Here is a 22,920-nt window from a genome sequence, read left to right as displayed (position 1 = left end):
CCCTCCGGACGGACCCGTCGGTCCGGTCCGGGTTTTTTTTTCTTCTTCGGGCTTTTTGCCCAGCCCTAATCATACCCAAATTTTGATGCATATTTATGATGGCTTGCTGGACTAATTAAGAACCTCAATGATCTATTTGGAGCTTGCAAAATTATTAAGTTATTCAAAAGAAAAAAAAAGAAAAAAAGTTTTCAACTGGTCAAGAAAGTTGGACCAGAAATCAAATAACCAGTTGGTCAGTCATGCGGTGCTTTTTTGGAAAACAAGAAGTTATGACTGTTTAAGTGTGTGAATGTCATATCACATGTGAATTAGGACGAACACTAATTTTTGTGTGTCCTTTTAAAAAGAGACAATTGTTTTAGGGCTGACGCCTGGCACAAATGATTGGTAGGAATGATGTGACGGTGATTCATCTCACTTTTCATCAAATTTGTTCACGGACATAGGAGTTGAGCAACAAGAGAGGGATCCTTTATAAGTACAGAGGGGCTAATATTGGGTTCCTAGGTGGATTTTGTTGGTGTCTTCGCCTTTGTGGGGGTTATCAAGAACGGAAGGCGGTTGAGATAATCGATCCCAATATCCGTCCAATTTCTTGTTTAGAACATGTTTCTCTCTAATGTCATGAGTCTTACATGTCATTGATAAAATAGGGGAAAACTTGATTTTAATGATGTTGATTTTCATGATATTTTTCTGGTATGTCACCATAATTAATTGTAAAGTGAATAAAGTAAACAATTACGTAGTCTTGGCTAGTTTGTGCTTATTAAATACAAGTTTGTAGCCGATTAATTCTACTCTCGCATGTTACATATGGTAATCTCATATCTAGGCTCTATATATCCTTGTGTATTTAGTTTCATTAATTAAGATTTAAGACTTAGAAAAGTCGTACTAACCCTCATTATGTTAAATAAGTTTTATATTTGAAAGTTGTAACTACAACCCACACAAGGATTAATTTTTCATAATCACACCCAAATTGAGCCCCACCCCCCCATATGCAATATTTCCACAAATTAACAGCAGATACACCATATGTATTTGAAAGCAGAATAGCAGGGACACCATGTTAGTTAGCGAGAGATGGCTTGATTATACTATATTATCAAACAATGTGTGTGCAAGAGGTTACTATCTATACTTTCGAGCCAATATATATGAGTCGAGAGAGTTTGCTACAAAAGAAAAGAATTTTTGTCAAACTGATTAGGCTGGGATCCAAATCCTTTTCAAAATTTATTTTCCAGAAAACGAAAAATAATGCATACCGGAAAAATGATTACACACTCTAAACGAGAATTATTCTGGCCACGACTCACGACAAGAAGAGAGTGACATGGCAGTCAGTGATTGGCAGGTAAAAAAACCACATGCGCGGTGGGATTGCAAAATTGATTTGAATCCGTTCTAAACCTAACTTGATTAATCCGCCACCCTCCTCCTCATCCATGGCCACCATTTGCTGTGAAACCCAGAACTAATTTCCGACCTTTTCTCATCATCCTCACCACCGCTGTCTACCCCACTTCGTCGCCCTTCTCTCAGTCCCACATGCGCAGCTCAACGTCTTAACCAGTGAGATAACCGCAATATGCAGCAGGACGAGGTCATATGGCAGGTCATCCGCCACAAGCACTCCAAGTAGGTCGTCGTTTACCTCATCTCCTTCATAGCTTTTCAATCCGATTCTTCTAATATTCGGTTTTCCCCTTACCGGGATTTTGCAACCGGAGCTCCTGCCCTCTCTTGCCAATAGTCGCTACGCCACCATTCGCGACCACGATGGTACTTACTGTTCTCTCTGAAATTTTCATATTTGGTTTTTTATGAGGAAATGTGCAGATGCCTGTACAAAGTTCGTTGTTTTACTTTGGACTACGCTTTTTTCGTGTTTTTCGTTCGACTTACCTTCTTGACAGTTGATGAGGTTATGAGTCAGGAGGTTGCATACAACTTTGGTGCCCATTCGATGAACTGTTTCATACAATAGAGTTTGATCCATTTGTATGCTTGAGCATGAATTGAGATTAGGGGTTGATAGATTAGTGTGTTCTGTAGGCAGGGAGACTGAGAAAATACTTATGAATGCTACCGTAAGTCTTCTATCTTTATGTGAACACTATAAGAATAGCTTATAAATTAAACAAATTGTGGAACATTGTCCTTTCATGTCAAGTTATTATACATTACTAGCAATGCCCATGACCTTTTATGTAATTTTGTTGGTGTCCCTGCAGGAGTCTTTTATCTTCATATGAAAACTATAGAGAGAGCTCATATGCCAAACAAATTGTGGGAAAGAGTTATGAGAAAGCACTTGAAATCATTGACAAACATCTGGTATTCCTTCCCTCTCATTTCGTGTATCGAGATTCAGATTCTTGAATTTGGTAATCACTATGGCCTTTTTGAATGGACAGATAGCCTAAGTTTCTTATACATAAAACAAAGCAACGGCGCACTAAAATGACTCAGATGCATAAGCGCATGAGGAAACTTGCTTTGAAAACAAGGTATAAATCATCTCATTTCCTAATTACACTCTCTGTAGCTCCTGAATATCTAATGATAATTGTACTTTAATCAAAAAGATTGTTGGGAAGAATGCCTTCAGAGTTCAGAGTAATAGTTTTATTACTCTTATAATGTTCACATTAGATATATTCACCCAACAAACTTAGCATTACTTTGTGCTGTTTATCAGGGGGAAAATAATGACAATTCCCAAGGAAGGAAATAAAGAGAGAATCTAGAAGAGAGGGTAAGGCTGAAACGACTGCAGTCCTGGAACAGGTCATGACTTATGCTGCTTCCATACATCATAAAGTTACTAGATGTATATCTTATTCCACTTGACTCTCATGTTTCCTATTCTTCTGCAGACCATTAAGAAAGAACTATTAGCACGGCTTAAGAACAGTGTGTATGATGATCTATATAAAGATATATATAATCACCCTTTTAATAAATACCAAAAAATCCTTGAAGGGGAAGAAAAGAATACTAAAGTAGAAGAAGACTACGATTCATGTGCAAGTATCTCCTTTCTTTTAAGTAGACCCGATTGCAAGCTTTACTTGAACAATTAGATTTGTATTTTATCGTCATCTAAATACTCTTGTTTGTGGAAAAAGCAGGAAGGTATGCCATAATATGTTGAAGGTTATGAGGATCTTGAAGAGGAGGATGATATTGAAGATATGGGTGATCTTGCATTGAACCATTCACATGCAGATGATGATGATGGTAGATCTTAATTCTGTACCTTAACAAATATTGTAGAAAGTGAACATCTGTGTAGTCCATGCTCCATAGTGCATTTGCATAAACCCAGTGTTCATACTGTATGGTGGTTTGACTTTTAGAAGATAGAAGATTTATGAGGTTATTTTCCCTTTTTTTGTATAAAGAATTATGAAAAGTTTCGTATGTCTTTGTCTGTATCAAATGGACTGAATACATCTTAATGGTGCTGTTGGAACAGATGAAGAGGTAGAAGCAGGTACTGACAAGAGAGGGAGAAAGTCTCGGAAGTTTATGAAACATGGAGCTGGTGCCAAATCAAAGAAACCTAGGGTCCTTGTTGAGGTAATGGCTAATTGTTCTTATATTCTTCTAGTCTGCTACCTTTTGAATATTAACGCATTTTAGTTTGTCATTCTAAGTTTCTATTTTCTAACAAGTAATGTGAGGGTAAATGATTTTTATTGATGATGAATTAAATGAAGGGTGCAAAATTACTGGATATTACAGCAAAATATGATTTTTTCACTACTTCCTCGTATAAAATCATTAACTCGATCCAGATCTCTGAAGCACTTGGGCAAAGGATTTTCTGACATTTGTGCCTATGCTGCTACGCATATGTGGGGTTATAGAGCAAATTGCACTTGTTGTATGAGTCATTATGTAGGTGAGGTTTGTAAAGTCCGTCGATTCGATTAAGGATTAAGGAAAGATGGTGGAAATGACTTTCCAATTGCACTTGTTGTATGAGTCATTATGTAGGTGAGGTTTGTAAAGTCCGTCGATTCGATTAAGGATTAAGGAAAGATGGTGGAAATGACTTTCTAATATGTGCGTGTAGCTTTGACTCGCAGAAGATGGTATAAATAGAAGAGCAATCTACCTGATACAAAACATCCAACATTCGATATCAGTTGAGTTACAATGGCAGGCTTGGCGCAACCGAAATCCCAGAGGTGGTGCCTAGGGCTCCTCCAATGGCCAGACTTTGGCACAGCAGCTGACAACTTAGACTCGATTGCTGCAATGATGCTCATAAGGCTGGGTTACAGGCACTTCGACACAGCTTCCATATACACCTCAGAGCAGACTCTAGGTGAAGCTGTGACCGCTCTTAGCCTCGGCCTTATTGCCTCTAGAGAGCAGACTCTAGGTGAAGCTGTGACCGCTCTTAGCCTCGGCCTTATTGCCTCTAGAGGCTAAGCACTTCAAAGTTGTGGTGCAATGATGCTCATCCAGACTTGGTCATTCCTGCTCTAAAGAAATCACTTCAGTAAGTCACACAATAATTAGCTAGTAGCATTTCAAAGTTTGGTAAATTTGTGGGGACTAATTAGTTTATAATTGAATGTGTATTTGCAGTAGTCATCAAATGGAGTACCTTGATCTGTATCTGATTCACTGGCCCACAAGTGGCAAGTGTTATAACAAATGTATCAATTAGATACTGATCAATCCTTTTGCTTGATTTATACAGTAGTAGAGTAATTGAATTTTACAGCAATATAAAACAAATTGAAGTCTATATAGCAATAACAATTCTTATTCTAAAGTTTTATATCTAAGCAAACACTGATATAGAAAAATAGAATTGTATATGAAGGATGAATTGGAAACTGACTTGCTTGGTTTTGATAGAGGCTTGCAAACACTGATATAGAAAAATAGAATTGTATACGAAGGATGAATTGGAAACTGACTTGCTTGGTTTTGATAGAGCAAGTGTTATAACAAATGTATCAATTAGATACTGATCAATCCTTTTGCTTGATTTATACAGTAGTAGAGTAATTGAATTTTACAGCATAGCAATAACAATTCTTATTCTAAAGTGTTATATCTAAGCAAACACTGATATAGAAAAATAGAATTGTATATGAAGGATGAATTGGAAACTGACTTGCTTGGTTTTGATAGAGGCTTGCAAACACTGATATAGAAAAATAGAATTGTATACGAAGGATGAATTGGAAACTGACTTGCTTGGTTTTGATAGAGCAAGTGTTATAACAAATGTATCAATTAGATACTGATCAATCCTTTTGCTTGATTTATACAGTAGTAGAGTAATTGAATTTTACAGCATAGCAATAACAATTCTTATTCTAAAGTTTTATATCTAAGCAAACACTGATATAGAAAAATAGAATTGTATATGAAGGATGAATTGGAATCTGACTTGCTTGGTTTTGATAGAGGCTTGCAAACACTGATATAGAAAAATAGAATTGTATACGAAGCATGACTTGGAAACTGACTTGCTTGGTTTTGATAGAGGCTTGCAGTAGCAATCTCAGTAGCAATCTCCTAAGACATAAATTCACCCGTACTAGTGCTCGTACAACCTTGGACGTCTATCTTGCAGGATGCAACTATCAAGTTCTTGTCTATGCACCCAACAAAAACTTCTTGCAAACTCTAATTTGTAGTGGTAACAAATAAAATGTATAATGGGAGGTAAATATTGTAGTGGTAACAAATAAAACGTATAATGGACCTGTCAAGTGCTTCAGTCTTCCTTTTCACGTCAGCTGACAAAATAAAACGTATAATGGAAGTTACCTGTCAAGCGCTTCAGTCTTCCCTTTCACGTCAGCTGACAAGAGCACACTCGCTGACGACCTATAATGCACAAAGGCATACAATTTAGACAGAAGATATTGAATACTGGGAAAAGTTGGACACTTTACAAAGAAATAACAAGTTGAAAGACCTTTTGTTTATCAGCCATACCAATGTGATCAAATTTTGGATCACTTGATATTGCAGCTTCTCTTTAACTAATGACACAGATCCCTTCTCAGTATGCTCCATGTACCGCTATTCAATAATATCACCTTGCTCTAAACTATCAAAATGAATAGTTGATTGATAAAGAGAAGTCAAAGAAGATAATCAGTATAATGACTGAATGAGCCTTAGTCATGCTTAGGGCTTTGTTACTTTTGACAATCCTCCAGTTCATGCTGCCCAGTTCTACATTGATGATATTGCGGCTGTTACTAGGCCTAGGAGAGTTTCTTGCTCTAGCCAGTTTTTAGTTTTTCTTTCTGCTTTGTTTAGGCTCTTTGAGCCTCACTTGTAACCAAAAAAAAAAGGAAAAAAAGGAAAAAAAGAAGAAGATGGTGCCAGAAACCTCACCTTCTTTTGCCAACCAGCATTTAGAGAGTTATTATTGATGGTGCCCCAATTGCTTGTTTTCTTGAAACTAACATTATCGAAAGATAGGGAGACATCATGATGTATCTTTGATATTGTAAAGCTTTTGCCAATGAAATTATATTCGAACAAAAAAAATAAGCTCCTTAAATTCCAGTAACTTGTCACTCAACTGGAGGCACAAAAAAAAGGTTTTATTGATGCATCCCCCAAGGACAAAATATAACTGCTTTTGCTGGCCCGCAGGGCGGGGGTGGAGGGTAAAAAAATTAGCAGTAGAAGTAGAAGTCTAAAAGCAGAAAACAAATTAAAGTACCTTGTTTCTCATGTCGTAAACATATGCCTCAACATAATTTTCTTGTCTTTTGTTTCTTCCATAACACGATTTTGTAATGCCATATCATATTCACTTTCTATTGCCTTCTGCACATCTGCTGCAACCATTCCTCCATAAACTAACTCTACACAGGAATGATTGTTTTCTTTACCTTTCTTTTAGGAGCATCAGCCTGCATGCAAATTGATTTATCAGCAAAGCTACTATTTTTTTACACTGAGATTGAATGCAAAATGCCGACAATATGAACGCAAAATAGCTGAATATGGAGGAGAGATGCAATCAAAGGTTGATGTCAACCATCTACAGCCTTTGTCTACAAAGATTTGATGCATAAAAATGTCACCCAGATGCCACAGTATACACAATTCATCCTAATCCAAATGACATGCCCAAGAATGCATCTTTTTTATATGGAAAGAACTATATCATGTGAAATAGTAACTTAGTTAACACATAGCAAACCCACATCAGGCTACTGACCTTGGCATCTGTTTCCATCTGCACAGACTTGTCACCAGACTCGGGAACACCATTTTCAGCACTTGGAGCATCATTACTCTTGGCATGTTGCATGTTGACATCAGCCTCCTCAGAACTTGGCAGAGGCACATCACTGGGTGCCTCATCAGTCTCCATCTTAGTTTCCTCTGGTTGCTCTTTTGTGACATGAACCTCAATTTCTTCCTCTTCCAAAAGCTACAGAAGAAGTTCAGAAAAGATAATAAGATTGCGACAAGATAAGAAAGATAAACTAGGAATACTTGAACGCATGAATATTGAAAAACCTACAGTGGCTGAATCCACAGAAACGATCCCCATGATAATTCAAGCGAGCTTTGACCTTCACCTTTGCCCTTTGACCTTTAGTAGATTGGAAAGGACAAATCTGCACATATCATTTGAAAACAAATTCAATTCCTGACCAAGCAACGAGGAATCAGAGCATACAAGTATAAGATTTACTATGCAATTTGACCACTCACCGTATATGTACTGATCTTGCAGGTGCCTGTAAATCACCAAGATCGGTATACTGCACATCCACTTGAAATGTGCCAGTCCTGTAAAATGTAAGAGCCTTGATACTTGGAATGGGATTTCCCTTGGGAAAGACAAGAGTACTCTGATATGCTCCTCCATTCTGGGCATCAGGTCCAGAACCTTTCTAAGACAAAGCAATCGAGAATGGGAAACTTTCATTCACCTGCATATAAAATAAGAAATATAAGAACAAACAAAGATAATTGCAAGTACAACAGCTTGCCCCTTCTGCAATACAGGAATCAAACCAGCTAAACAAATAAAGAGTCTGGATACTTTACTTGAAACTATCGGACTTAAAATGTGGGACTGAGAATTGCACAGTGCAAAGCACAACCCCTCGCAACACACTCACTAGCATTGATAGTTCTCCTTGGTTCCTTATTTGAAAACTCTGTCAATATCTTAATTATTCAGGTACACTGAACCAACAACTTCAACAGTATGGATGTTCTCTATTGAATCAGCAAGGGCCTTCTCCAAACTAGGAGCACTAATTTGATCAAATTCGTCCCGCTTAATAAAACCTCTAACATCTTTTTCATCCATTAAGCACTTGATATTCAGAGGTGCCTCTAGATTTGCTCAGTGCAACCTTCTTCAGCTTCTCACAAGCCACCCGAAGCCGAAGGCAGGCCCTTGCATTCTGGTAAACAACCTCAGACGGTTCAATCCAGCAATTCTTGCAGCAACCTCAACAACTCTTTCTGGAGATCAGTGAAGTACACCGGAATTCCTATACATCAATCTACAACTGCTGCATTAAGAATCTTCTGAGCTATGATCTTCAGATCAGAGAACACCATGCTCAAGACTTTGGAACCAATGCATGATAAAAATGGGAGATGAAGCATGTAAAGTGTACCAGGGAAACAAGAGTCTGGGATGGGGGAAGAAGAGAGAAGAGGGTATAACCTGAAAGGAGCCATTTTGAGACCCACAAAGCATTCAAGCCACTCCACACCCAAAAGAAGAAGAAAAACCCAACAATCAAAACCCCAAATAATAAAAAACTTTGAAAACCAAAAAGAAATTCAATTCAATTCGTCCATGATTCAATCAAGCCCTAATGATACATTACATATTCAAAACGAAAGGGAATCAAAGATGAAACAGACGAACCTGATTCTGGAAGCCCTAGTGAAGTCGTGCACAACCGAGTTCTCCAAATATAACTCGTTTCCTGCAAAATTAGAACCCAAAAGTTCAAACCAATACAAACCCACCAAATATCACAAACGAAGGGGCAGAGAGAATTCAAGAACCTACTCAAATTCTTTGATCTGGGTCTTTCTCTAGAACCCTGAAACCCCAAAACCCAGAAAGATTTAGAGCGGAGAGGGAGAGAGTTGGGAATTTTAGAGAGAAGGAAGCATGAAATCAATTCTGGGCATTTGGGAAATCCGAAATCCTAACGTCTCTATTTGAACGCAACGGCTACTTCTTTCATTAAGGGTTTGAGTCAAAGTAAAGATGTCGGGCTGAGGTGGCATCGTGTGATTGGTTGTGTCAGGTACATCACAATTCCCTACTGAACAGTGACTATGTGTATTACACTTACACGTAAATACTGTATGGTATTTGAGTGAAAAAATTGTGAGGGTAAATAGGTGGGTGAAATCAAAATCATGAATTTAAATTAGTTTAAATATTGAGGTACTAAACCCGCACACGTTTTGCGAATAAAACACGATTTCTAGGGTTAGTTTGCGAAATCGGGAAAGTTGAAATTGACGATATTCGGGATTTTGAATCGGACACCGATCATAATTTTGATGGTTAGTTCTGACTATGGCTCAATGTTGAATCACATGAGTCTATAACACGACATAGGATATTAAGTTTGGAATTGAGTATTAAGTTGGGGAGCGCGAAGTTATCTTATAATCAATGCCAGATTACTTTTAGTAAGATTAGCAAGTCCCTAAACCCCAAATTGAGGAGATCTCTTGGGTGGGGAGTTTAATGAATTCTCAAATACATCGAGCAAATTAGTTCATGGTGCCTCGATTTTACCCAGTTGAACCCGGTTTCGGCACCTAATCCCCCAAGTCTTCAGTTAAGACTCAAGAGAGATCCGGGGTGGGGTCGGGTGTGGGGGGGGGGGGGTTTGGAGGTCCGGACCCAGGGCATTACTTTGTGCAATAGTTATGACATACTCCAACATAAGTAGCCAATTTATATCGGGTAGTAGTAGTACATTATCTGCACGTTTGTTACCCAGGACTGTCTAAGTCAGGACTATTTCTTATAACAGTCCCGGACTATGAAGAAAAGTATGGTTCTAATGTTCATTTCAGGTGGATCGACATACGTTTTTATTTGGTTCATGATTTTTCTTAGGATTTATGTTGTTTCTTTGAAATGCTCCCTTCATATTTTCATGACTACAATTTGGATTATTATCTTAATAATTTGGACCATGAAGCTATTTTCTATCTGATGGGAATGTATCCTTATGGTGATTATAATGTGATAGGAGCACTTTGTGCTACATTCTTAATATGTTTTTACCTCCATTTGTACATTACTAGCCTTATTATTGTAGTATTGAGTCATTGAGTCGAGTTAGGAGTCTAGGTGGCGTTAGTTGCATTTTGGTGCTAAGATGGGTGTAAAACGCAGAAATTATCGAGAGTATTATAGAGTAGTATTCCTTGACGAACTAGAAAACCTAGTTGGATTAGGATTTTTATTATTCGACATTTCTGTAACATTTGTGATTTATATTTATTATTTTGTTTCCTTATTTTCAGAATTAAATGTGAGATAATGACTTAGAAATTATGGAAAGAAAGAAGAGAAGAAGGAAACAAAAGGAGAAAAAGGAAAGAAGTAATTTAGTTTCTGAATGGGATGAAAAGGAAGAAGTATGCAGCCTCAAAAGAGGGAAAGTTCATTCGGCAATTAAAAGGAAAGAAGAAGAAAAGAAGGAAAAAAAAAGAATAAAAAAGAAGTAGAGGATCAGCCCATCAAAAACCCTAGCAGCCCCTCTCACTTATTCCTCTATAAATAGCATGTCATTCCTACACATTGGTATCACCATTCTCTCATAAACACAGTCGAATTGCTGTCCAAAAATACTCAGAAAATTCGAGCCAAAATCTTCATCCATCTCCATCTTTGCCGTGCCATCCTCTTGCCTCTTCCACCACTGAATTCATCTTCCTCCATCCTTCAAGGTTTCTAATGTGTGATTGATCCATGACTTGTAAATTTTCTTTTGGTTTTCTGCAAATTTCGAATTCATTTTATGAATCATTGGATGTTATTTTCGGTTTCATATATGAAGAACATAAATTCAGACTTCTTTGGTTTTATGTTTTGATTGCATGAACTCATGAAATATGTGTGTATGCCGTGTGTAGCATCTATGGGCAGTAGATTTTCGATTTCTATTTAGGTTTTATTTCAATTTATTCCTTGAATTTGTACATCTAAATCAATGCTTGAGGAAGCCAAGGCCATGGTTCTCCTAAGGTTGCGATTTAATTCACCAAATTGTTCTTTGATTGAATATGTGCTTCGTGTTTCAATTATTGATACTTGTTTAGGGTTGTGATAGTTCTAGGAATTTGCATGCTTAATCAAGATGAGTGACGCCATGCTTGCTTGCATGTCTCCAATTCGACTTAATGTGCTGATATGCTACTTTGTGTTTAACTAGTACGCTTCGTTATGTTGAACTCTCTTTAGCATATGTTTAGGATTGAACGCTTCGTTGATTCTAAATAATTAAGAAGTCTGAAGTGGTTCATCTAATCGTTAAGACTTCTTAATTATTTAGAATCAACGAAGGGTTAACATAAACAAAAGGCTTAACATAAACAAAAGGATATAACTTGTATGCCATCCTATAGGCTCAAAGAGCATCATCTAATCGTCGAGACCAATCCTTGCGTGACCGTTGACCGTCTAACAGACTTCTCCAAAATTCTTTTGATCTCACGACTCCTCCATCACTAATGATAACTCTCGGCATACCAAACCTAGAGAAAATTTTAGCGCGAAGAAAATTTGCAACAACTCGAGAATCATTAGTACGAGTGTCTTTTGCTTCCACCCATTTCGAAACATAATCAATTATTTCGACAAATATAATCGGTGTCATAGGCATTTTATCTCTATACTAAACTTCCCATGCGTTGGCATCTATCACAAGTCATGCAAAAATGTTATTCATCTTTGAAAATCGTAGGCCAAACGAATCCACATTCTAACACCTTAGGAGCAGTCATACGTGAACCAAAATGTCCACCACAAGAATCAGAATGACAAAAAGTAAGTATAGAATGATGTTCAGATTCAGGGACATACCTCCTGATAGGAGCACAAAGTGTGACGTTCTTAATGTGATTATGCCCTATTCTTACTCTTTGTTACCTCTTATTTAGTATGTTTTAGTTTCTTTTGTATGAATAAGTGTCTAGGTAGAGCTTATATCAATTATAAGTAAATTGATGATGAAATCGTGCTAAGTGTTAATAATCCTTGTTGAGATATGATTCCTTGTTCGAGTAGGATTCATCCTTTCATATTTCTTTGTTTCTAATATACTTATTCTTATTAGGAAATACAAATCCATGTTGGAGAAGGAAAGCAATCCTAGTTCCACAAGGAAAGAGAAGAATATACACTTAAAAGCCCAATCCATGCAAGAATGAAAATGCTGTCAAGATTTGTAGTCCAACTTCGTCGGGCTCCCCTGGATAGCTCCGATTGCATTAGAAGATGTACCTTATATGGATAAAACGGATTTTGAGTCTAGTTTCTGTAGGATTTGGAATCAAATCAATATCTTATTCCTATAGGAAGATATGACCAAATCATTACTCGGAGGTCAGGTGAGCTCGGCGGAATTATCTCAGCCATTGATTTGCTTTTGATCCAAGGGTTATGAGCGAAACTTGGGACCTTGTTTGTCCTGCATATAGAGCACAAATATGATCAGAATCTTCATAAATCCCTGCACCAAAGAATGTCAAAGAAGGCATGCAACAAATTAAATGAGAAGAGGCAAGAAAGTCAAAGAAGGCATGCAGCAAATTTAATGAGGAGAGCTAAGAAAAATCAAACATGGCTGCGTTCAATTTCCAATCTTGTGATCATCTTTCAACCAATCATTCAAAGATCAACTCATCCTAGACAGTTAAAGGCATACCTAAGACTCAAAACAAAACAAAAAATACAAATAAAATTTTATTTTTTTGATTTTATGACTCTAACATGTAAACCTTCCCCCACACTCGAATCATGCATTGTCCTCAATGAATATCAAAAAATAAATAATGCAATGAAAGACTCATAGTGGAAAGAAACAACTACAAAAATAAAAACATGGGAAAAAGATGAGAAAATCTCCCCCATGTCGCGGTCCAACAGCTTGCATTCCATGCTTCATAACGTTTGAAAGTAATCTTCAATCAGTAAGACAACAGTGGGAATTGAAAGCTAATATTTCTAGCTTTCCAAGCATATAAAGTACGTTCGCTAACTCCAAATGAGGAGAAAGTTATGCCCCTGCAAATTTGTCACGTAAAACAGGTTCATAGAATCAAAAACTGGAATGACCTTTACCTCTTTGTACCTGATTTTCGTTGACTTAAACAGCCGGAATGAAAAAGTGTTATGAATGAAAGTTTCAGATAACACAACAAACTTTCAATCCATGTATGGTACGACTGCCCAGTTTGGCCGGAAGTACTCCCTGTTTTGCAATTTCCGGACTACAACTGCACGAGTTCTGAATTTCTGACACGACATTCCTGCCTTCAAATTGCAACTGGGAATGATGTAGACCTCTAAATCCAGTTCTGTAAAAAGTTCCAGCAACTAGACTCAAATACCTTTGTTTCCATATAAAGCACATATTCCAACTCCCTGTGAACTAGGAGATACAGTCTGCCGAAGTCGACGGACTGTTTCTGCCAGATTCTGTTGAACGAAAATTTTTGGATCTTCTTCACGTTTTCTCGAAAACTAATTGACACAAACACAAAACACATTAAAAATAAAAAAAATAAATAAAAACAATAAATAGAAAAGAAAACAAATTGGGTTGCCTCCCAACAAGCTCTTAAGTTTAAAGTCTAATAGCTTAGACCGAGTTTTCATTTGAATCATTTTGTAGGTGACACATTATGGGGTTTCTCCTCCGCCATTTTGTTGTCCAACCTTGTAGTATATTCTCGAGCTCATTGTTGGTCACTTCACTATAAACCTGTAGAATATCAATTAAAATCATTAGTGACAAGTGGGACCTACCGAACATAACATAGGACACGAGGTCCTTAAGAGACTTTGTTCCTCCTGCATATGATATTCTGTGGAATTTAAAATGCAACATGAATGAGATACAGAATGAATGCAATGCAGAATGAATGCAATTAGAATGAAATGATGAAGATGCAATGCAAAAGTTAGAGCATAACAATTAGGAAGTCATTGTATATACAAGTCACAAACATGTCAAAAGTCATTTAAATATAATAAGTACATGTTAAGGGGAAAAAGAAACGAAAACAAGCTTAACAATCAATCCAAATTCGTTTTAATTTCTCAACTAAATAAACCTAAATTTGCAGCCATGTTTGATTTTTCTTAGCTCTCCTCATTAAATTTGCTACATGCCTTCTTTGACTTTCTTGCCTCTTCTCATTTAATTTGCTGCATGCCTTCTTTGACATTCTTTGGTGCAGGGATTTATGGAGATTCTGATCATATTTGTGCTCTATATGCAGGAAAAACAAGGTCCCAAGTTTCCCTCATAACCCTTGGATCAAAAGCAAATCAATGGCTGAGATAATTCCGCCGAGCTCACCTGACCTCCGAGTAATGATTTGGTCATATCTCCCTGTAGGAATAAGATATTGATTTGATTCCACATCCTACAGAAACTAGACTCAAAATCCTTTTTATCCATATAAGGTACATCTTCTAATGCAATCAGAGCTATCCAGGGGAGCCCGTCGAAGTTGGACTACAAATCTTGACAGCATTTTCATTCTTGCATGGATTGGGCTTTTAAATGTATATTCTTCTCTTTCCTTGTGGAACTAGGATTGCTTTCCTTCTCCAACATGGATTTGTATTTCCTAATAAGAATAAGTATATTAGAAACAAAGAAATATGAAAGGATGAATCCTACTCGAACAAGGAATCATATCTCAACAAGGATTATTAACACTTAGCACGATTTCATCATCAATTTACTTATAATTGATATAAGCTCTACCTAGACACTTATTCATACAAAAGAAACTAAAACATACTAAATAAGAGGTAACAAAGAGTAAGAATAGGGCATAATCACATTAAGAACGTCACACTTTGTGCTCCTATCACCTCCTAATGATTTGATCAACACAATGCTTCCACAAGTATGGTTCATCCCAAACATAATACTTAGCTAATGCCTTGAGTCTAATATTTTGAGCATGCGATAAAGTATATGGAAATTATTTAGAAACAAGATAATTCACAATATCTGTATACCATGGTTCACTTACCTCAACTCGAAAGAGTTGCTCATCCGGAAAACTCTCTTGGATAGCCCAAGGCTCGACATCTCTCACCAAACGGCTCAAATGGTCCGCCACAACATTGTCATGTCCCTTCTTGTCCTTGATCTCGAGATCAAACTCTTGGAGTAAGTAAGAACAATGACTTTGGATTGAAGTAAGTAAGAACAAAACTTATCTAAAGCAAAGATCACGGCAAGAAGTTCTTTTTCAGTTGTGGTGTAGTTATATTGAGCATCATTGAGCGTTCGTGAGGCATAATAAATGGCGTAGGGCTGCTTATCCTTCCTCTGCCTTAGCACGGCTCCAACCGCATAGTCGGAGGCATCACACATCAACTCAAATGGCAAGGATCAATCTTGCGGTGCCATGATTGGTGCCGACGTCAAGAGCTTCTTCAAGGTCTCAAATGCATGCTTGCAATCATTATCGAAGTGAAAGGGAACGTCCTTTTAAAGCAATGAACTCAATGGTCTCGCAATCTTGGAAAAGTCCTTGATAAACCTACGATAGAAACCTGCATGCCCAAGAAACGATCGAGCATCCCTCACATTTGTGGGGAAGGGTAAGTGACGCATAAGATCTATTTTAGACTTATCAACCTCAATTCCTCTAGATGAAAAAATATGGCCTAAGACAATGCCTTGCGAACCATAAAATGACATTTTCCCAATTCAAAACCAAGTTAGTTTATTTACAACGTTTAAGCACAAGTTCCACATTCTCTAGACATGCATCAAAATTTTCACCACAAACAAAGAAATCATCCATGAAAACTTCAATTTTAAAACCAATATACTAAGAGAAAATGTGATACATACAATGTTGAAACGTACCTGGAGCGTTGCATAAACCAAAAGACATGCGACGATAAGCAAACATCATGTGCCAAGGTATCTAGATAGTTATCTGCAAGGGAATCGAGAATGTCAACTGAAAAACAATCACTCAATTCTGAAAGAGGATACCTCATGGCTTCAAAGATGTTGAAGCTAATTACTTCACCGTCGAACTCAATGAGTGATCCACTAAACACGTCGATTTTTGTTCGTGCAGTCCTCATGAAGGGACGGCCCAACAAGATAGGGACCTCCTTGTCATCTGCTTCAGTTGGCTCTATGTCAATGACATAGAAGTCTGCAGGGAAAATGAAGCTTGAAACCTGCACAAGAATGTCTTCAACATAGCCCAAGGGAACTTTGTTGGAACAATCTGCCAATCGAATCACAACATTATTTCATTTCAAATCACCTAGACCTAGATCCTCATAAATATAGTAAGGCATTATATTGATCGATGCACCTAAGTCTAGAATTATCATTTCAAATGTCATGTTTCCGACTGTACAAGGGATATAAAACCTCCCTGGATCCTTAAGCTTTGGTGGTAGCTTCCTTTGGAGCATAGCAGAAACCGTCTCTCATTGTGACAACCTCCTTCTCTCGAGTCAGCTTCTTATTGGTGCACAATTCTTCCAAAAACTTATCATACCTAGGATTCTATTGTATGAATTCAATAAGAGGCATGTTCACTTCCACCTTCTGAAAGATGTTGAGCTTGGCTTAGAGTCATCCTTCTTTTGCTTTGCAAATCTATTGGGAAAGGGAACACGAGGAAGACCATTAGTTGAAACCAAACTACTAGAGTTAGTATCTTTACCTTTGTCATGCATGACATGATCACTTTGGGGAGGAGGCATGACATCATTAGCCTTAGAAGAGGCATGGTCCTTCTCTAAGTCATTAGCATTGGAACTCTCAGCCTCTTTTCCTTTAGAAGGCACAACCTTCTTGTTTTGTTGTAATGGAGCATCCAAGATCTTCCCACTTCTTGTCATCATGGCCTTCACGTTAGGATTTGGCTCAGTTTGGTTCGGTAACTTACCTCATTCATGGATCTTGCCCATGAAGTCAATCACTTGTCTCATCTGCTGCTTAAGCTCGGTTATGTCCTTAGAATGAGCTTGTTGACCTGTAACTAAAGCTTGAGTAGCAGAGTTTAAATTTTGTTGCCCTTGAGCCAGGGACTTCAAAAGTTCATCATAGTTAGGTGTAGATGCATTATTCGAACCATGAACATTAGAGTTAAAGGGAACATAACATTGAAGTACCTGAGGCCTCACAAACAAACCTGAAAGATGAAGTCCTTGACCTTGAGCATTGGACGGTTGAGCATTATTGTTCCAACGAAAGTTGGGATGATCTCTAAGTCCAGGATTGTATGTGTTCGAGTAAGGATCATACATAGGCCTTTGTTGCCCCATGAAGTTCAACTCCTCTTCAGTCATTGCACCATTTGGCCAATTTTCTGCTGTGTGATCTTTGAAAGAACAAATGCCACACACTTGAGTGTTGATGGTCGAACCATTGAGTGCCTTGACTAGAACGTCAAGCTTTCTTTCTAAAGTAGCCATCTGATTTCTTGTATCAACATCATTACACCCCACGGCTCTTGCTTCCTCTCTTTTCCTTGGAACTAAATTGCTGATTGTTGTCGGCCAAGTCATCAATTAAGGTGTAAGCTTCTTGACCGATCTTGTTCATGAATGTGCAGCCACATGCCGAATCTTCCATGCTCTTATTAGTGGTGTCGAGTCTTTCATAGAAGAATTGCACCAAGTCATCCAACGAAATACCATGGTGAGGGCACTTCCTTCGTAGTTCTTGAATTTCCTCACATGCCTCATAGAGTGAATCACCATCCTTTTGAGAGAAGTTCTGAATCTCCCTCCTAAGTTTTTTCGTGAGTTGAGCAGGGAAGAATTGCTTCAAGAAGCTCCTAGTCATTTCATCCCATGTGGTGATTATTCCCGCAGGCAGAGAGTACAACCAACGCTGCCGAAATTGAATGACTTGATGATGAAATTGTGCTAAGTGTTAGAGATCCTTATTGAGCCAGGATTCCTTACTCGACTAGGATTCTACTTTCTTATTTTCATTCTTTCCTATTCCTTAATCGTCGATTTCTTTTCAGGAAAGACAAAATCATACTTGGAAAGGAAGTAGTGATGCCGTGATGCATTCCTAGTGAGACAAGGAAATCATATCCGAGTTGAAGACGGAGAAGAAGAGGCCGACTTAGCTATTCCTAGTTGAAAAAGGAGATATGCCGTGCAGCCATATGTGTTTTCCCTATTGGATTTGGTTTCCTACATCAAGTTAGATTTGGAGTACATGAATAAAAATCCATAACAAAGAAGATTTCAGCTTCTCAATTGGATTCTATCTCCTAAAAGGGACGGCAAAGAGGGCTTTGTAACTCCTATATATAGAGGCTCGGCCTCCCCATTCATTCATCATCAACCTTGCACACAAGCACAAGCCTAGCTCTGTCGAATCAATCCCTCACCCTTCTAAGAAATGCTAAAACTGATTCCACCAATCTTTAGCCTTCAAGCACCCTTGTGAAGAGGTTCCATCCCCTTAGAAGTCACGGATACACCTTGTAGAATCGCTTGATTGATAAAGTGTAACCATGATTCTCTCTTTGTTAAATTCGGTTTTGGTCTTCTTGTTCTTGGATGAGCATGCGATTTGTGTAGAGTAATCTTGTTTCGATTTTGTCTATGAAATAGCTGCTTGATTCAATTTATATAAAAATGCGAATTCTGTTTTGGTTTCTGTCGTGCCTTGTTCTTGGAAGATTTCGATTCCTAAGTGTTATGATTATGCTTATAGCATGATATTTAGGTTGTTGGATTAAAGACTTATGCTAAGAACACGTTTACTCTTTTATATGTAAGTTTCGAATTGCATGGTTGTTGGTTAAGTAGGTGACATGCTTAATGGATTCAATGTGCATGGCTTTGGAATTACATAATAAGATGAACATGTTAGATTTCGATTAGGGCTGCTTGGTATTAATCGAATGTGTTAAGTGTCTATGTGATTAGGTTACTGCTTAGAACCCTAATTGCATGATCCAACCTTAAGAGTTCATGAGGAAGTCTCGGCATGATTCTAAAAGAAGACATAAAACTTGTTTTCGATTTCTTTATGTGAATTGTTTTGGTGATGTATTATGTGTTGGTTGGTTGATCACATGTATATATTAGTTTAGGTTTTATTTTCTGTTTTTATCTTTGAATGCCGAACATATATCAAACTCTTTTATATCTTTATGAATTCGTGTTAAGTGTTGTGATCCTAAGCCTTGGCTGGATCCCCGGTTTGTGAACGATACCCTCTTGCTTTATACTACTAATGATGCTTACAGGGTTAAATATTGATGTCGAGTAATCGAGCAACTATCAGGTTTCCATGTCGTTTTTTAACTGTCGTAGAAATTCTTCTATGACGTTTACCAACTGTAATCTAATGTATTTGATCATGCTTATTAGTAGCCATAGATTTTTTTTATGACGTTCATAATTAAATTAGCATAGGATGTTTTCCATGATATTAAACAAACGTCATGTTATGCTTTCATGATGTTTTCAATTTGTCATTCTCCCACAATCAGTTACAAAGAGAAAATGTCATAAGGGAATTAAATCTTTGTAAAATAAATATAATAAATAAAAATTGAAAACTAATATTCATATGATTATCAAATAGAATAGTTATATGATTCAAAATAAGTAGGCACTAATGTTGTGCTAGCTACCAAAGAAATGATTCAAAATACACAATAGCTAGTTTATGCCTTAGTAGCCAATCAACAACAAAGTAGTTCAAAGTTAGCATGCATTATGCTAGCTTAACCAAAAGCAAATCATCTTAAAAGTGCAGCAGTAGTAGTACTAAGTCTATCATTTCGTGCATGAGATAATATACTTGATTGGCCAAGTAATGGTACTTCCTAATGCATCTTCCATAGTTGAGAACTCTGGTGTTGATATGTAGAACTCATCATTTGCAATGATAACTTCTTCTATGGAAACTCTATAGCAATCGGGTCTAAGCTTGTAACCATGCACCTCCGTTGCCGAGTCAATTGCAGATATGTGTCATTTGGAAATGACTTCACTAGTGCCCTCTGAAGTGAGCAAGTCTAATTTATCATCAACACTGAAGGTGCTTCCTTTTGCTAAGTACACAAGTCAAAATGGAATAGAAACATAATCAACACTTTGGTTAATATAGAACATATTATATAAATATAACACACAACAAATTTGATATCTAAACTGGAAACATCACAATATATTTCAAGCTAGGAAACATAACTATAATTAGAGAGATATTATAACATATCTAAATGCATTTCAGAATTAAACCTGCAGTACTATCTAATCAGAGAGATATTATGATCCTATCAGAGAGACGAACGAACATAGAGAGTTCAGTACCTCCATTACCCCAAATATCTGCAATACTATGCAATCAATAGAACACAACTCCAATATTATCAATCACCCCAGAAAAGCTATATACGGCTTCAATATATTCATGTAAACTGAAGGATGTTAGATCAAATAATAGTAGCACATCATTAGAACACTATCTCTACAAATTAAGTCTGCCAGAAAATAGGTACAAAGATATAGAGATCATTAAAGACTGCTAGCTACCTAAAGAAATCAAAATTCAGTAGTAGCTATAATCAAGTAGCAAGCATATATGGTTAGGGTAAAATCAGGATACCACAGGAATATATTGAACCTGAGTTAGTTTGTGCAGATGCATAATGTAAAATTACCTTAGAACTAGCAGTGTCAGGGCTAGAGTTCATATTTCCATCACCATTCTCATGTCCATCCAAAATGGTGAATATGCACTAAGTTAGTACTTAATCATAAACTCAGTTAAAAGCAACTTACAAAATCCACAAGTAACAAACTAGTTGAGCATGATGAGAAGTACTTGGTCGCATGAAACTTCCACCATCACAACCACCACTATGCACATTACCATCACCGGTAGAAGATTGCTTCTTTAAAAAATAATCCCCAAGCATTTCGGAATGCATATACATACAGTATTTGATTTGAAAACAATGTGAGAAGAAAAAACTAACCTGACTGAGAATGAAATCCTCGAATATCTTGAAACTCTAGTTGTTCGTTTCAAGATTTTGATTATTCTCCTCAAGTTTAACTTCTAATGCTTCTTTCTAGGACTGTTTTGTAGTTGAGCATCAACCATTGAAGGTATAACACCTGCTCCCATACCTCTAACACAACCAAGTCTGTCCTTGCCAAGAACTTGACTCAACACATCATACTTTACATGAATAGGTTCTTTAGAAGGCGGTTGCTCCTTAAGGTTTCGCTTGTATCTCGGCCTAAATAAATGAATATAGAGAAATTTGTAAAACAATAAAGCCAATCATAATAATATGAAACTCAATCTGGTCATATATTTGATGCTTACAATTTTTTGCCTTACGATATGATTTTTGGCCTTCTTTGGCTGGTGGCCTAAACAGTATATTTATGTCTAGTTCAACTTCATTTCAAGATTTTTCTTGTTCTTTTATGAGAACAAATTGATAATTAGTTCAAACTTTACTACATTACAAATCAGTCCAAAATAGTCGAAAGTAAAAAATAAGTGAGCTTTACATAATGTTATTACTTGCATATTCATGTACCATTCTTGCATAACTTTGTCGACTCATTGTGTGATGCATTGTCTGCTTAGCCCAGATCATCTTCATTTTCTCACTCTTTTCCTGCATATGACAACACAATCATTAATCTTTTATTTTGTTGCCTACAAAATATCACAAATACTTAACCAGATTGATTTACCAGCCATCTAACTGAGAACCATTCTACCATAAAGGCATCCCACTCTGTTTGGGGCACATCAACGGGTCAAAGTAAGGCAAGGAACCCTTTACGTTTTGCTTTAGTATGTCATGCATCTATAACTACCTTGATACTTGTTGAAAGTACATTCTTATACGCTCTCCATAGCCTTCCCATTTGTTGTAAGATGAATGTCTTATGCATAAGTTCCACTTGATATTGTTGCTATATCAAAAAAATATCAAACTATTAATTATTAAATCTTCAACAATCAAGGGTATTGGAAATCAGAAAAAATTATACAAAAAACTTGTATAAAGTAGAAAAAGATGGAAGAGAGAACAACTACTTCTGATACAAAAAACTTGCATAAACTTCTGAAGCTTAACTTTTGTAAAGGTGTAAGGATGTGAAGTATCAATCTTATCTTTTCTTTCTTACTAGAACATCATCGTCCATAAGTTCCATTAACTCTAAATCTCTACATGATAAACCTCAAATTTTAGAATCCTGCTTCTCATCAAAGAACGCTCGTAAAATAGCCCTAGACACATTCTTTTCACAATGCATGGCATCTGTATTATAACACAAAGGTAGTTCCTAAATATAAAATAGCAAAACAGAACACATAAATCAATATAATATATCTAATAATAGCTTATAGCAAGGTTAAATCAGAACCTCCCAATATGGCAGGTCATATAACACAGACTTCTTTAATATCTTAGCCGGATCACCTCTTTAACTTCTTCACTTTCCTTTTTTTCTCCCACTTATTTTTAAATCCAGCTAAAGCTGCAACTATAGCTCTCCCGGTAAAAAATTTAGGCCTCATTCTTTTCACCTTTTTTCCATTGAACCACTTGTGCTTTGAGTGGAATTAGTGGTTTTGTTGAAGAAATTGCCTATAT

General features: G+C 37.0%; 1 long non-coding RNA gene, 1 other non-coding gene and 1 pseudogene across 12 annotated transcripts; 2 read left to right on the top strand and 1 right to left on the bottom strand.

The window, feature by feature from the left end:
• Nucleotides 1–1,435: 1,435 nt before the first annotated feature.
• On the top strand, nucleotides 1,436–4,801 carry LOC126784922 (uncharacterized). Of its 11 annotated transcripts, none has more exons than XR_007671003.1 (10): nucleotides 1,436–1,794; nucleotides 2,068–2,102; nucleotides 2,247–2,349; nucleotides 2,430–2,522; nucleotides 2,714–2,802; nucleotides 3,147–3,255; nucleotides 3,494–4,017; nucleotides 4,097–4,351; nucleotides 4,409–4,528; nucleotides 4,618–4,801. It is a non-coding gene; the product is annotated as an uncharacterized LOC126784922 (long non-coding RNA). The 11 variants fall into 11 exon arrangements; XR_007670999.1 differs by having other exon boundaries at nucleotides 1,929–2,102; XR_007670998.1 differs by having other exon boundaries at nucleotides 1,436–2,102; nucleotides 3,494–3,597; nucleotides 3,816–4,017.
• Nucleotides 4,802–5,813: 1,012 nt separating this feature from the next.
• LOC126783933 (heat shock 70 kDa protein 15-like) lies at nucleotides 5,814–17,578 on the bottom strand (annotated as a pseudogene).
• Nucleotides 17,579–17,946: 368 nt separating this feature from the next.
• LOC126785556 (small nucleolar RNA R71) lies at nucleotides 17,947–18,053 on the top strand. Its single transcript, XR_007671086.1, has one exon. It is a non-coding gene; the product is annotated as a small nucleolar RNA R71 (small nucleolar RNA).
• The last annotated feature ends 4,867 nt before the right edge of the window (nucleotides 18,054–22,920 follow it).

Source organism: Argentina anserina, chromosome 2 (genome assembly GCF_933775445.1).
Source record: "Argentina anserina chromosome 2, drPotAnse1.1, whole genome shotgun sequence".
Taxonomy (NCBI): domain Eukaryota; kingdom Viridiplantae; phylum Streptophyta; class Magnoliopsida; order Rosales; family Rosaceae; genus Argentina; species Argentina anserina.
This window is presented reverse-complemented; position numbering and strand designations above follow the sequence as displayed.